A 12,744-nucleotide genomic window follows, 5' to 3' on the forward strand; every position below is an offset into this window, starting at 1 on the left:
TTGTTAATTGAAGTATAGCTGATTTACAACATTGTGTTAGTTTCAGGTGTACAGCAAAGTGATTCGGTTTTATATATAAATTCATATATATGTACATACATGCTCTTTTTCAGATTCTTTTCCATGATAGGTTATTACAAGATACTGAATTTAGTTCCCTGTGCTATACAGTAAGCCCTTGTTGTTTTGAATCCAGCCTTTAGACATGGTTTACTTTGTCTGAACAATGTTTAGCATCTTTTGGAATTAGTTTCCATCATTTAAAAATTAGGAGATTTTACATAAGACCTGCTGATTTCTGACTTCTGTTGAAATGTCTCCAAATGGCAACCGCACTTACACGTGGTGACCATCGGCACAAGCTCAGTAGTGGCTGTCCTCTTCTGAAGGCTGTGTGTTCTCCAAGTTCCCACAGTCCTCTGTGTTCACTGATGGCCCATCCCTAATTTCAGTGGGTATTGGGTTTGGGGTCCTCTGCTCTACAGAATAAACTCTTCCAAAACTGTGCTTTGCAGCTGAGAGCTTAGTCCCAACTCCTATCTAACCTAACATAAAATGAGTTATGGATAGATCGTGCTGACAGGCTAGCATGCCACATTCACCAGCATTCAGCATGTTGTTTTAGAAAGAAGTTGATGGATAGAAACCACCTCGACAGAGGGAACCTGAGGAGGAAATGAGACTCACCAGAAGTCTCTACCATGGGGGTGGGGGACAGGGGGGGGACCTGCATCTCCAATGTCTATTGAGGTGATTCCCATCACCCCATGTTCAGTGCAGGGGCACAAGTCAAGCATGATACCCCCATAAAGAAACTCAAACCCTCCATGCCAGGAGCACTGCCGACTCAAAGGTTACAACATCATCATCATTGCATTTTTTAAAAAAATTTATTTATTTTAATTATTTATTTTTGTCTGCATTGGGTCTTCGTTGCTGTGTGCAGGCTTTCTCTAGTTGCAGCGAGCGGGGGCTACTCTTCGTTGTGTGCGCGGGTTTCTCATTGCGGTGGCTTATCTTGTTGCAGAGCACGGGCTCTAGGTGTGTAGGCTTCAGTAGTTGCAGCATGCGGGCTCAGTAGTTGTGGCGCACGGGCTTAGTTGCTCCGCGGCATGTGGGATCTTCCCGGACCAGGGCTCGAACCCATGTCCCCTGCACTGGCAGGCAAATTCTTAACCACTGCGCCACCAGGGAAGTCCTTACATTTTATTTCTTTATCCTTCAAATAGGTTTGGTGCCAATGCATGGTCCACAAGGCACATGGCTCAAGGATCAGACCATGTTGACCTAAGTGAAAATGGCATACAAACCAGCTAAAGGATTTAGAGCCGAAGGACGCAGCTAAACATCCACTTGCCGTGCCCACTGCACTGCCAGAAAAGCCGTAGAGTGAAGCTCCCTTTCATAAGGAAACCCAACGTAAGCACCGCCCAACAACCAGCTTGAGTAAGACATTCCCAGGGAAACCCCACCACTTCAGCAGCTACAGAACACATGATGTACCTTCTTTGGTTGCATTTTTGGACAGGACATATCTTCAGACCACTTCCGCAGTGGGGAGCGTGAGATTAACTACCAGACGCAGCTTGGAACCCGGCAGAGGTATCTAAGGCTCTCTCCTTCTATACTTGGTGACCACTTTTATAGTAGTGCAGAGACATTTTTAAAAAGATATCACTTCTGTCTGCTCACAGAGAGAAGCCTGAAATAAATGACTGGGGTCTGGGGCTTCCCTGGTGGCGCAGTGGTTGAGAGTCTGCCTGCCAATGCAGGGGACACGGGTTCGAGCCCTGGTCTGGGAAGATCCCACATGCCGCGGAGCGACTAGGCCCGTGAGCCACAATTACTGAGCCTGCGCGTCTGGAGCCTGTGCTCCGCAACAAGAGAGGCCGCGATAGTGAGAGGCCCGCGCACCGCGATGAAGAGTGGCCCCCGCTTGCCGTAACTAGAGAAAGCCCTTGCACAGAAACGAAGATACAGCACAGCCAAAAATAAATAAATAAAATTTAAAAAAAAAAAAATTTAAAAAAAAAAAAAAAATGACTGGGGTCTGTTTTCCCTCTTCTGTGGCAGGAGCAATTGCTTTGAAAGACTACTCTCTGGAAAATTCAAAGTTCAGCTGAGCTCTTCTGTAGCTGCTCTGCTTTCCAGGAAGAGCTTTCAGGGGCCATGAGCTCAGGCAGCAGCACATGACAGCACAAGTGAAAACGAAAAGAGAAAGGCTCTTGTCACACCCCTCTCCTCTACACGTTAACTACCCAGAATCTCCTACACTAAATCCAACCACTTCTTGCCCTAACCATAGGTGACAAACATCCTGCCTTTGCATGAATTATAAAAAGGCACCTCTTCCCCTCTGGGGAGGAAGAATTATAGAAAGAGTATTCTTCTCCCCCTCTTGGCTGATGAATTATGAAGTGAAAGGCTTAACAAGTGGAATGCAGCTGGATTGCCAGCTCAACCCACCAACTCTGCTGGTACCTTGGGCAGTGCACCAACTACACAACTGTGCCGGCTGGCATTTTTCTCCTTACTGCCATCACTGCCACCCAAGACCAAGCACCAGAATACTGTACTCAGACTCCGGCAGCAGCCTCAAAGCTGGTCTCCCTTGCTTCCTCAGAGGATTCTCCACACAACAGGCCAGGGAGACTTTAAACTTTTAAATCACATCACATCATTCCCATGCTCAGAATCCTCTTCAGAAGTCTATTCTCATTCAGAATGAAACCATGACCAGAGTCTGCAACTTTGCTTCTGCAACTTTGCTTTTCATAGTAGGATCCATGGACCAGCACCCAGAAGCCCATTAGAAATGAAAGATCTCAGGTCCTCCTCCAGAACTACTGAATCAGAGTCTGCATTTCAAGAGATTCCCAGGTGATGCCCAGGCCCATTAAAATGTATGAAGTACTGGTCTACCAAATCCAACACGACCCAGTCCCACCCTCTCTCCAACTTTATGTCCCCCCACTCTTGCTCACTCAACTCCGGCCACAAAAATCACTGCTCCTCAGAAATGGCAAGAGCCCCGTCACTTCCGGGCATCTGCTCCCATTCTTCTCTTTGTCTGAAATGCTTATCCATCTGGACATCCACCGAGCTCACTCCCTCACCACTTCCAGATCCCTGCTCACCGTCATCTTCTCAGTGAGCCTTTCCCTGATCACTCCCCTTCTCCTGAACACTCCAGTGTTCTCTAAAGCCCTAGACCCTGCTTTACTTTGATCGTAGCATTTATCACTACCTTATACTGCATTATATTATATTACACATGAAAAGTTCTTCTCCCCCATAAATGTAAGCTCCGTAACTACAAGGGCCTTGTCAGTTTCTGTTCACTGCTTTATCCCCAAGGGCCAACATACAGTAGGTAATCAATAAATATTTGATGAACAAGTGAATATATGAAACTAGTGCTGCTAATGAACAGTGGATTAGGCAAGTATCCAAACCTGTTTTTATAGACATTAAAAAAGGTAACTTAGGCACTTCTGACTTCTAAGAGAAAACGAGCTACAGTTGGCAAGTAACACAGTCAAACCTCCAGCACAAGGACACAGATTTTTAAAAGACCAGATGGCCCTAGGTAGCGTTAACTGTGGCCAGAAGCTACAGAATAATTCAAAATAGAACATACATGTGTTTAAATGTAGGTATTTCCGGGGATGAAAAGAATTGGTAATACCAAGCACTACTGAGGGTATGAAGCAAGAGGAACACTCCTTTACTGCTGGTGGGAATGTAAAATTGTACAGTCACTGGAAGTCACACACCTAGGTATTTACCCACCTGATTTAAAAGCGTATGTCCATACAAAAACCTGCACACAAAAGTTTATAGTGGTTGCCTTAATAATCAAAACTAGAAGCAAACATGTCTTTCAACAGGTGAAGGGATGTACAAAGAGTGGTACATCCATACTATAGATGATACTATGGCCTGATGAAAGGAACAAGTGATTAATCCACACAACAACACGGATAAACCCTAAATGTGCACTGCTCAATGAAAGAAGCCAGTCTGGGAAGGCTACATATTGTATGATTTCATATATACGACATTCTGGAGAAGGCAAAAGTATAGACAGAAAACAGATTGGTGATTGCCAGGGGTCTTGTGGGGCTGAGGCAGGAGACTTGAACAAGTGCAGGTCAGGGGATCTGGGGTGGCAGTGAAACTATTCTGTATGATACTGTAATAGTGAATACACGACACGACACATTTTCCGAAACTCATATAATTTTACGATACAAAGAATGAATCGCAATGCATGTAAAATAAGAAAAAATATCAATCAGGAGGGCAAGATAGCCCAAGATGGAATGCAAATTGTGACGAAAGGATCTAACTCTATTCCAAATGTATGACATAACCTCACTGAAAGGAGTAGGGAAAAGAGGTGCTGACTTACGTAACTTTGGAAATGACTGGAAACTGTAAGACCACAGACAAAAGGAACTGCCCAAAATTGTGTACTTTAGTTGAGAAAGTTGTTTCTCAAGAGGATACAAGGTAACAATTCGGAAAGCACTGTACATGTGTACCTGAACTGGACAAGTAAGTAAATGAATGACTGATGGTGGAAGCCGAGTTTCTCACTATTGCAGTGGGAGATTATGGCCAACCCAGGGGAGAAGGCTAGAATAAAATACGTGGCAATTAGAATTGGTGATATCAGTAGGAAGTCATGTTAAACTTAATACAGACACTTTATACATCCATGTATTTCCTAGCTCGATCCACTGAGAGGGTCTAGAAGCAAAGAACACATCTAGTGCCCTGATCTTAGTTTTGTTGTTGTTTTTTTTTTAAGATTTTTTTGTTGCAGACCATTTTTTAAAGTTTACTGAATTCGTTACAGTATTGCTTCTGTTTTATATTTTGGTTTTTTGGCCGAGAGGCAGGTGGAGTCTTAGTTCCCTGACCAGGGATCAAACCCACACTCCTCGCATTAGAAAGCGAAGTCTTAACCACTGGACTGACAGGCAAATCCCCAGGTATTAGTTTCTAATACTATTCTCCAATAAAAGAAACAAAGGTTTCTCGGAGAAATGGCTGATTCTAGGACTGGAACGGGAAATAATACAAGATGAGCTGGAAACATCATAGTGCCAGAAAGTAAAGATGTGCTCAAAACAACCCCCAAAATGCTGGGGGTATGTCAAAGGGATATAGGAACCAACTGAAAGAACACTCAATAGCCAAAACTAGAATAATGTGAGCAACAAAATAAATAGGGTAGGAGTGCATTATAACCCAAAGTATGATAAACAGTCACGAGTCCATGCTGACAGGAACTGTTGGATAAATAAATAAATAGGGAAGTAGGAAACAAATCTCCTGTACAGAAAAATTCCAAATAACTTATGTAAATATATTTCCCCTCAAGGAGGTGGAGCACAGCTTCGCATGCTTTAAGTTTGGGTTATACTAAGTGACCTGCTTCCAAAGAGCAAAGGATAGAAAAGGAGGAAATAAAAAGTAACCCGACAAACATGACCTCAGCCAGCTGATCAAGGTTAAAAGGTTAACATCAACAATGATGAGTCATGTTGATAGTGCATACCCTTGATATGTTAAGAATACTTCATCTATGTGGTCTTCCTCTCCCAAATCCATAACCCCAATTTAATCATGAGAAAAATATCAGGCAACCCCAAATAAAAGGACATTCCACAAAATTCCTGACCATTAACTCCTCAAAACTGTCAAGGTCATTAAATCCATGGAAAATCTGAGAAACTGTAATAGTCCAGAGGAATCTAAGGAGACATGACAACTCCATGTGATGACAACTACATCTTGGACATGACAACTACATCTTGGGTGGGATCCTGGAACCTAAAAGAAAATTAGGGAACAACTAATGAAATCAGAATAAGGTATAGAATTTCATTAATAATAGATCCGTATTTGTTCATCAGTTGTGATAAATGTCCCAAAGTGATATAAGATGTTACAAAGGGGGGAAATTGGACGCTGGGGATATAGGGACTCTCTTACTATAGTTACATATTTTCTGTAAATCTAAAAGTTAAATTTATTCCAAAAAAAAAAAATGAAGACAAGACTGAATATAACATATTTATGTGTCCCCTTGCCAAGCTGCCATCTCTCATTATCATTTATTAAGTCTCCTATAGATACGCACACCATACTGTACTTGGTAGTTTGCATACGTCATCCTACAAAGTCTCATAACAGCCCTTGGAGCCAAGTATTATTCTAGCATTTTACAGATGGAAAAATAAAGATGATATAAAGTGCAACTAGGCCATGCAACTAGGAAGTGGGGCACATGGCATTCAAACCTATGTTTTCCTGACTCCAGAGTCCACACTCTGTCCACTACACCATTCTGACCCCATAATACAATTCCTAAAATTTCTAAAATACCATGGACTGGAAAAGGCAAAAAAAAAAAAAAAAAAAAAAAAAAAGGAGGTTTAATTCCACAATCCTGAAGAAGTAGCTCCAACATTATGACCTCCAAGAGGGAAAGAGTCAACTTTGGCAATGGCCTGGCCAAATTTGGTCATATTTACCAGAAGCCAGCATCACCCCTTGCCTGAATCTCCCTGGGGTTCCCACCTGCTAAGTGGGCATCAGCATTAAATGACAGCAGCAGTCCCTGGAAGACATAGATGGTACACCCAAACTGGGTAATACGAGGAGAGTTCAGTAAGGTATTATTTGGCTGGGTGTGGAGAAGCCACAAGGAATAGTGCAGTGCCCCAGAGCGAGCAACAGCAAAGCTGTTACCAGCCCCCTACCTGGGAGGACCAGAGGACAGAGCAGTTAACAGCCTGAGAGAAAGAGCCAGGTGAGGAAGGCCACCGGACAGAAGCTACAGACCCTGCAGGGAGGGAGTCAGGGGAATAAAGGCTCCACTCTTGATGTGGAGACAAGGGAACTCTCCTACACCGTTGGTGGGAATGTAAACTGGTGCAGCCACTATGGAGAACGGTATGGAGGTTCCTCAAAAAACTAAAAGTAGAACTACCATATGATCCAGCAATCCCACTCCTGGGCATATATCTTGATAAAACTATAATTCAAAAAGATACATGCACCCCTATGTTCATAGCAGCACTATTCACAGTAGCCAAGACATGGAAAAAACCTAAATGTCCGTCAGCAGACGAATGGATAAAGAAGATGTGGCACATATATACAGTGGACTACTAGTCCACCATAAAAAAATTTTTTTAAAAAATGGAGTTCTTCCATTTGCAGCAGCATGGATGGGCCTAGAGATTATCATACTAAGTGAAGTTAAGTCAGAAAGAGAAAGACAAATACCATATGATACCACTTATATGTGGAATCTAAAATATGACACAAATCAACTTATCTATGAAACAGAAACAGACACACAGACATAGAGAACAGAATTGTGGTTGCCAAGGGGGAGGGTGGGTGGAGGAGGGATGGATTGGGAGTCTGGGGTTAGCAGATGCAAACTATTATACATAGAATAGATAAACAACAAGGTTCTACTGTATAGCACAGGGAAATATATTCAATATCCTGTGATAAACCATAATGGAAAAGAAATGTATGTGTGTGTATGTTTATTTATACATATATATATATATGTGAATCACTTTGCTGTACAGCAGAAAATAACACAATGTTGTATATCAACTATACTTCAATAAAATAAATAAAAAAGCTCCACTCTTACCTTTCTCCCACCCTAGGTGCCCCCTATTGGCCAACCGCAATCAAAAGCCAATGGTCAATGGAGCTTGAAGAGACATGCCACTTGGAGCTCTCAGCAGGATAAACTGAAGGGGAAAATGGATCTGAAGGGACAAATAGCAGCTCTTCAACACACAAGGGGAACTGGTTAGCTGTTCTAACTACACACAACTACAACTGACTCTGACTGTGTTTGACTCAGGGAGGTCTGTTCTCACTGTCACCATTTTAGAGTTAGTTAGAGGCTGTATCCATTCAGACTCCCAAAGCAGATCACCTTTCCCATCTCCCTGGTCAGGACACAAAAATGCTGTTTTAATGTACTATATTTTCCCCTCTGATTCTAATTCAAGAGAACGTAAAAAGATTGAAGTTTGATCACTGTTTAACTGCCACTCTATAGGAGTCTATTCCAACAGAAGGTCTAGCAGTTGAAAGGAACTGATAAGAAACAGTGATTATTAATTGATCGATTCTCCCAAGAACAATAAAGATAAGGACTGTACTGAATCACTTGTACTTGCAGTATTTTTCTAGGGAAAAGAAAGAAAGAACAGCCATGCCCTGAGTTCTTGAAGCTTTAGGTCAGTTTACCAGTCTGCTACGTGGACATCACACATTTCTAACTGAAGTTTGTTTAGCCACCAGCCCAAAAAGGCCCAACTCCTGGACCATCAAATGGCTGTAGGGGGCACCATCTTCCTAGAACAAAAAGTGAACCTGGAGTGGTCCAAAAATGCTGGCCCTGACCCCAAGGAAGTCATGCTTATCACTATCCGGAAGCAGCATGACCCCTCAGTCTTAATAATTAAGCAAGTTTTCTTTTTTTTTTTTTTTTTTTTTTTAAAGGTTTGAACTTTTTTTTTTTTTTTTTTTTTTTTTAATTTATTTATTTATTTTTGGCTGTGTTGGGTCTTCGTTTCTGTGCCTGGGCTTCCTCCAGTTGCGGCAAGTGGGGGCCACTCCTCATCACGGTGCGCGGGCCTCTCACTGTCGCGGCCTCTCCTGTTGCGGAGCACAGGCTCCAGACGCGCAGGCTCAGTAATTGTGGCTCACGGGCTCAGCCGCTCCGCGGCATGTGGGATCTTCCCAGACCAGGGCTCGAACCCGTGTCCCCTGCATTGGCAGGCAGATTCTCAACCACTGCGCCACCAGTGAAGCCCCTAAGCAAGTTTTCTTTAAAAGAAAGTACCCAAACAGAAACTACTTTATAGGTAATTCTTTTAAAATACCCAAACAGAAAAAGCGACTTCAAGAAAAAGGGATGCAAATAACTAATTAGCTCCAGGTTGTCTGCAGAAAGGATGATCCATAGCCTCTTCTTCAATACAATCTGAAGCTTTCATAGAATAATGCCCAAGATCTTAACACCCTGGTTGACTAACTTACCAAGCACCATAACATTACTGAAACACCCCAAGCTAAACTTTGATAATCATACTGATCTTCATGGCCTTAAATTCAATAAAGAATCGGCTCTGTTTTCCCCAGCATTGATATATTTAAGGATAAATCTCAAATGAAAAAGATGTGTGTGTGTGTGTGTGTGTGTGTGTGTGTGTACGTTGGCACACCATTTATAACACTGGTGGTGCTAATGGACAAAGGGGTGAACTAACATTGAGCGTCAACCTTTACATACACATTAATTCATTATATCCTTTCTATAACTCTATAAGGAAAATCTTTGCAGCTGAGGAAACTGAGCATGAGAAGGTAAATTCCTGAAGACCACACAGATACAAGTGGCCAAACTAGTATTCACAGAGCAAGCTCTTTCCAATGCACCACATTCTTCAGAGATCATACTGTTCTAAGCTTTATAGAGAGCATATAATCTCATTTTTTATTCTATATTAAACAGCCAGGTAAAAAATTATATCTGTATTTTCTATCAAAAAGCCACTGCTGACCTTTAATTTCCATAATACCAGAAGTCTTCTACATGTGGTCCGATGTAAAATATTTCTTTTAGAATATTGTGTTGATTTTTAAAATTGACGTGTTCCCGCCTTCCTGATAACAAGAATTTTTCAACCATCATAATATGCCTCCCAGCCTTGACTGCCAGGAAAACAAGCACCAAAATTAAGACTCAATCACAATAGCTTGATTAGGTTTTTGGTAGAGAATTTGCTTTTTCCTTCTTTTTATGGATTTGAGTGTTCATGATATTAATTTACTGTATGCTTAACGAAAATTCAGGCAGCACAAATCAACGAGTCTTTTATATATATGTATGCATGTTCCAGGAAATATGATTTGATCCAAGATATATCTAAGTTCATGAAGTAGGAATCCATTAATATCAAGGATGTTCCTATACAGTATATCAAATGTTTTTTTAAATGAGCATCTTTTCCTTAATCTGAACTATGACTCATAATTTTTTATGAGCTTAGATTTACTCTCTGAAAAATAATAGTATTGAATCTGTTGTTAGCTATTAGCTCTGTTTGTTGCAGGAGAAATATTTCCTAGCATGCCCATCATTAGGTGATAATAAAGACCTAAATAATAATAATGGTGTTAATAATTTATTTGGTTATACAGCAAGTGTCCCTCTAAACAGCAAGTGTCCCTCTAAGTGAAGAGGAAGGTCTCACATTTCTAAACCACTCTGTGGCAGTTCAGCAGGTGAATTAAATATTTAGCAGGCTGCTTAATATTTCATTGTACACAAATCATAGTGGGTTTTAACCACCCTTGGGTACAAAAACAGTGATCAAATGCCCCATGTATATCTAAATTTAATTGATAAATTGTTTTAAAAGGCATTACAGTCAGTACACAAGAAAGGATGCTTGAAGGACCACAACACTGGGTTATCATAAAGCAATTATAGCAGTTTGCTGATGGAAGATTTTGTTATCCTCTCAGGAGAAACAATCTGAGGACAGGTAGATTTCACTCCTGCTCTGTACATTTCTGAAATCAAGAGAAACTATGTTCCCTGCTCCTGTTACAAAGGAAGTCGGTACTTCAGCCAAAATATTCTGGCTCCCTTGCTACTACATAGCTTTCCCCTTTGCCTTCACTGAACATATATTGCTAAAATCTACTTGGAAATGAAAGGAAGTTAATTCTCCAAGGATCCATGGGATTGTGTTGCCTCTGGCTGTTCTCACTTCCTTTCCCACCCTGTACGTATCTGTCAGCTTTGAAAATCTCTCGTGATGGTAACTGGCAATTTACCCTTATTAATGTTCCCCTTGTATTTAAAGTGTTTTCCTCATTACCAGCTGCCTCTTATTCTGTCCCTTATAATGGGGAAGAAAAATCCATCTCTACCCAAGTTAGTAGGACTCGGGGAGGTTTACACGGAATTGCTTATTAAACAGTTATTAACTGTTCGGAAACCACACATGGATTTGTGTTATTGTAACAGCCACTCATTTCCATACAAGCAGCTCCCTAAATATGCAGAAGCCATTTCTCTACAATAACAGTTTAACCACATGTCGACATTATGCAAGCAGAATGAAATAATGCTCCGGTTTAAGATACTCTCATTTCCTTCTCTGAAGTCCCCTCCTAGTTCCTGCCCTCCATATCACAGCATGTGCTGAAAATTACTGCCTTCGTTTATCCATTCAAAGCTGCACAATCACACCCCAGCCCTCAGACACAACCCCACTCACTGCCTTGCCAAGTGCATTACAATACCATTCAAACCATCCTCCTTGGTTTCAAATGCTCTCTTATACTTGTTAGAGCCTCTTTAATGGGCCCTTCTTTTGCTTCCCTGCCATTTTACTTCTCCTAATGTAGAGACTAACCAGAGAACACTGAAACAGAGACAGAAAGGGGGAAAAATAAACTGTGTGAAGACGTATATTTGAAGAGGTAGTCTTAACTACCTCGGGCTGAGATCAAAACAAGCCCTTCTAAGAGGCTTGATGATGAACCAGACTAGGCCCACCATCTCTATTTCTTAAAACGGGTTCATCCAATGCTATCTCAAATGATTCCAGACACAACCAACTCTGCAGAATGGAAACTGACCTCTGAGGGAACTCAGGTTTTCTCATCTGTAAAATGAGAAATCTGAACTGAAAAAATTTCAAGATTTCCTTCAGTTGAGTCCAGAGATAAACGCACGCACCTATGGTCACCAAATCTATGACAAAGGAGGCAAGAATATACAATGGAGAAAAGACAGTCTCTTCAATAAGTGGCGCTGGGAAAACTGGACAGCTACATGTAAAAGAATGAAATTAGAACATTCTCTAACACCATACACAAAAATAAACTCAAAATGGATTAAAGACCTATATGTAAGACCGGATACTGTAAAACTCTTAGAGGAAAACACAGGCAGAACACTCTTTGACATAAATCACAGCAAGATCTTTTTTGATCCACCTCCTAGAATAATGAAAATAAAAACAAAAATAAACAAATGGGACCTAATTAAACTTAAAAGCTTCTGCACAGCAAAGGAAACCATGAACAAATGAAAAGACAACCCACAGAATGGGAGAAAATATTTGCAAATTTAGCAACCGACAAGGGATTAATCTCCAAAACGTACGATCAGCCCATACAGCTCAATATCAAAAAAACAAACAACCCAATCAAAAAATGGGTGGAAGATCTATATAGACACCTCTCCAAAGAAGACATACAGATAGGCAAAAAGCACAAGAGAAGATGCTAAACAGCACTAATTACTAGAGAAATGCAAATCAAAACTACAATGAGATATCACCTCACACCTGTCAGAATGTCCATCATCAAAAAATCTACAAACAATAAATGCTGGAGAGGGTGTGGAGAAAAGGGAACCCCCCTACACTGCTGGTGGGAATGTAAATTGGTACAGCCACTATGGAGAACGGTATGGAGGTTGCTTGAAAAACTAAAAATAGAGCTACCTTATGATCCAGCAATCCCACTCCTGGGCATATATCTGGAGAAACCATAATTCGAAAAGACACATGCACCCTAATGTTCATTAGAGCACTAAATACAATAGCCAGGACATGGAAGCAACCTAAGTGTCCATCAATGGATGAATGGATAAAGAAGATGCAG

The sequence above is a fragment of the Eschrichtius robustus genome, chromosome 5 (assembly GCF_028021215.1).
Source record: "Eschrichtius robustus isolate mEscRob2 chromosome 5, mEscRob2.pri, whole genome shotgun sequence".
Classification (NCBI taxonomy): domain Eukaryota; kingdom Metazoa; phylum Chordata; class Mammalia; order Artiodactyla; family Eschrichtiidae; genus Eschrichtius; species Eschrichtius robustus.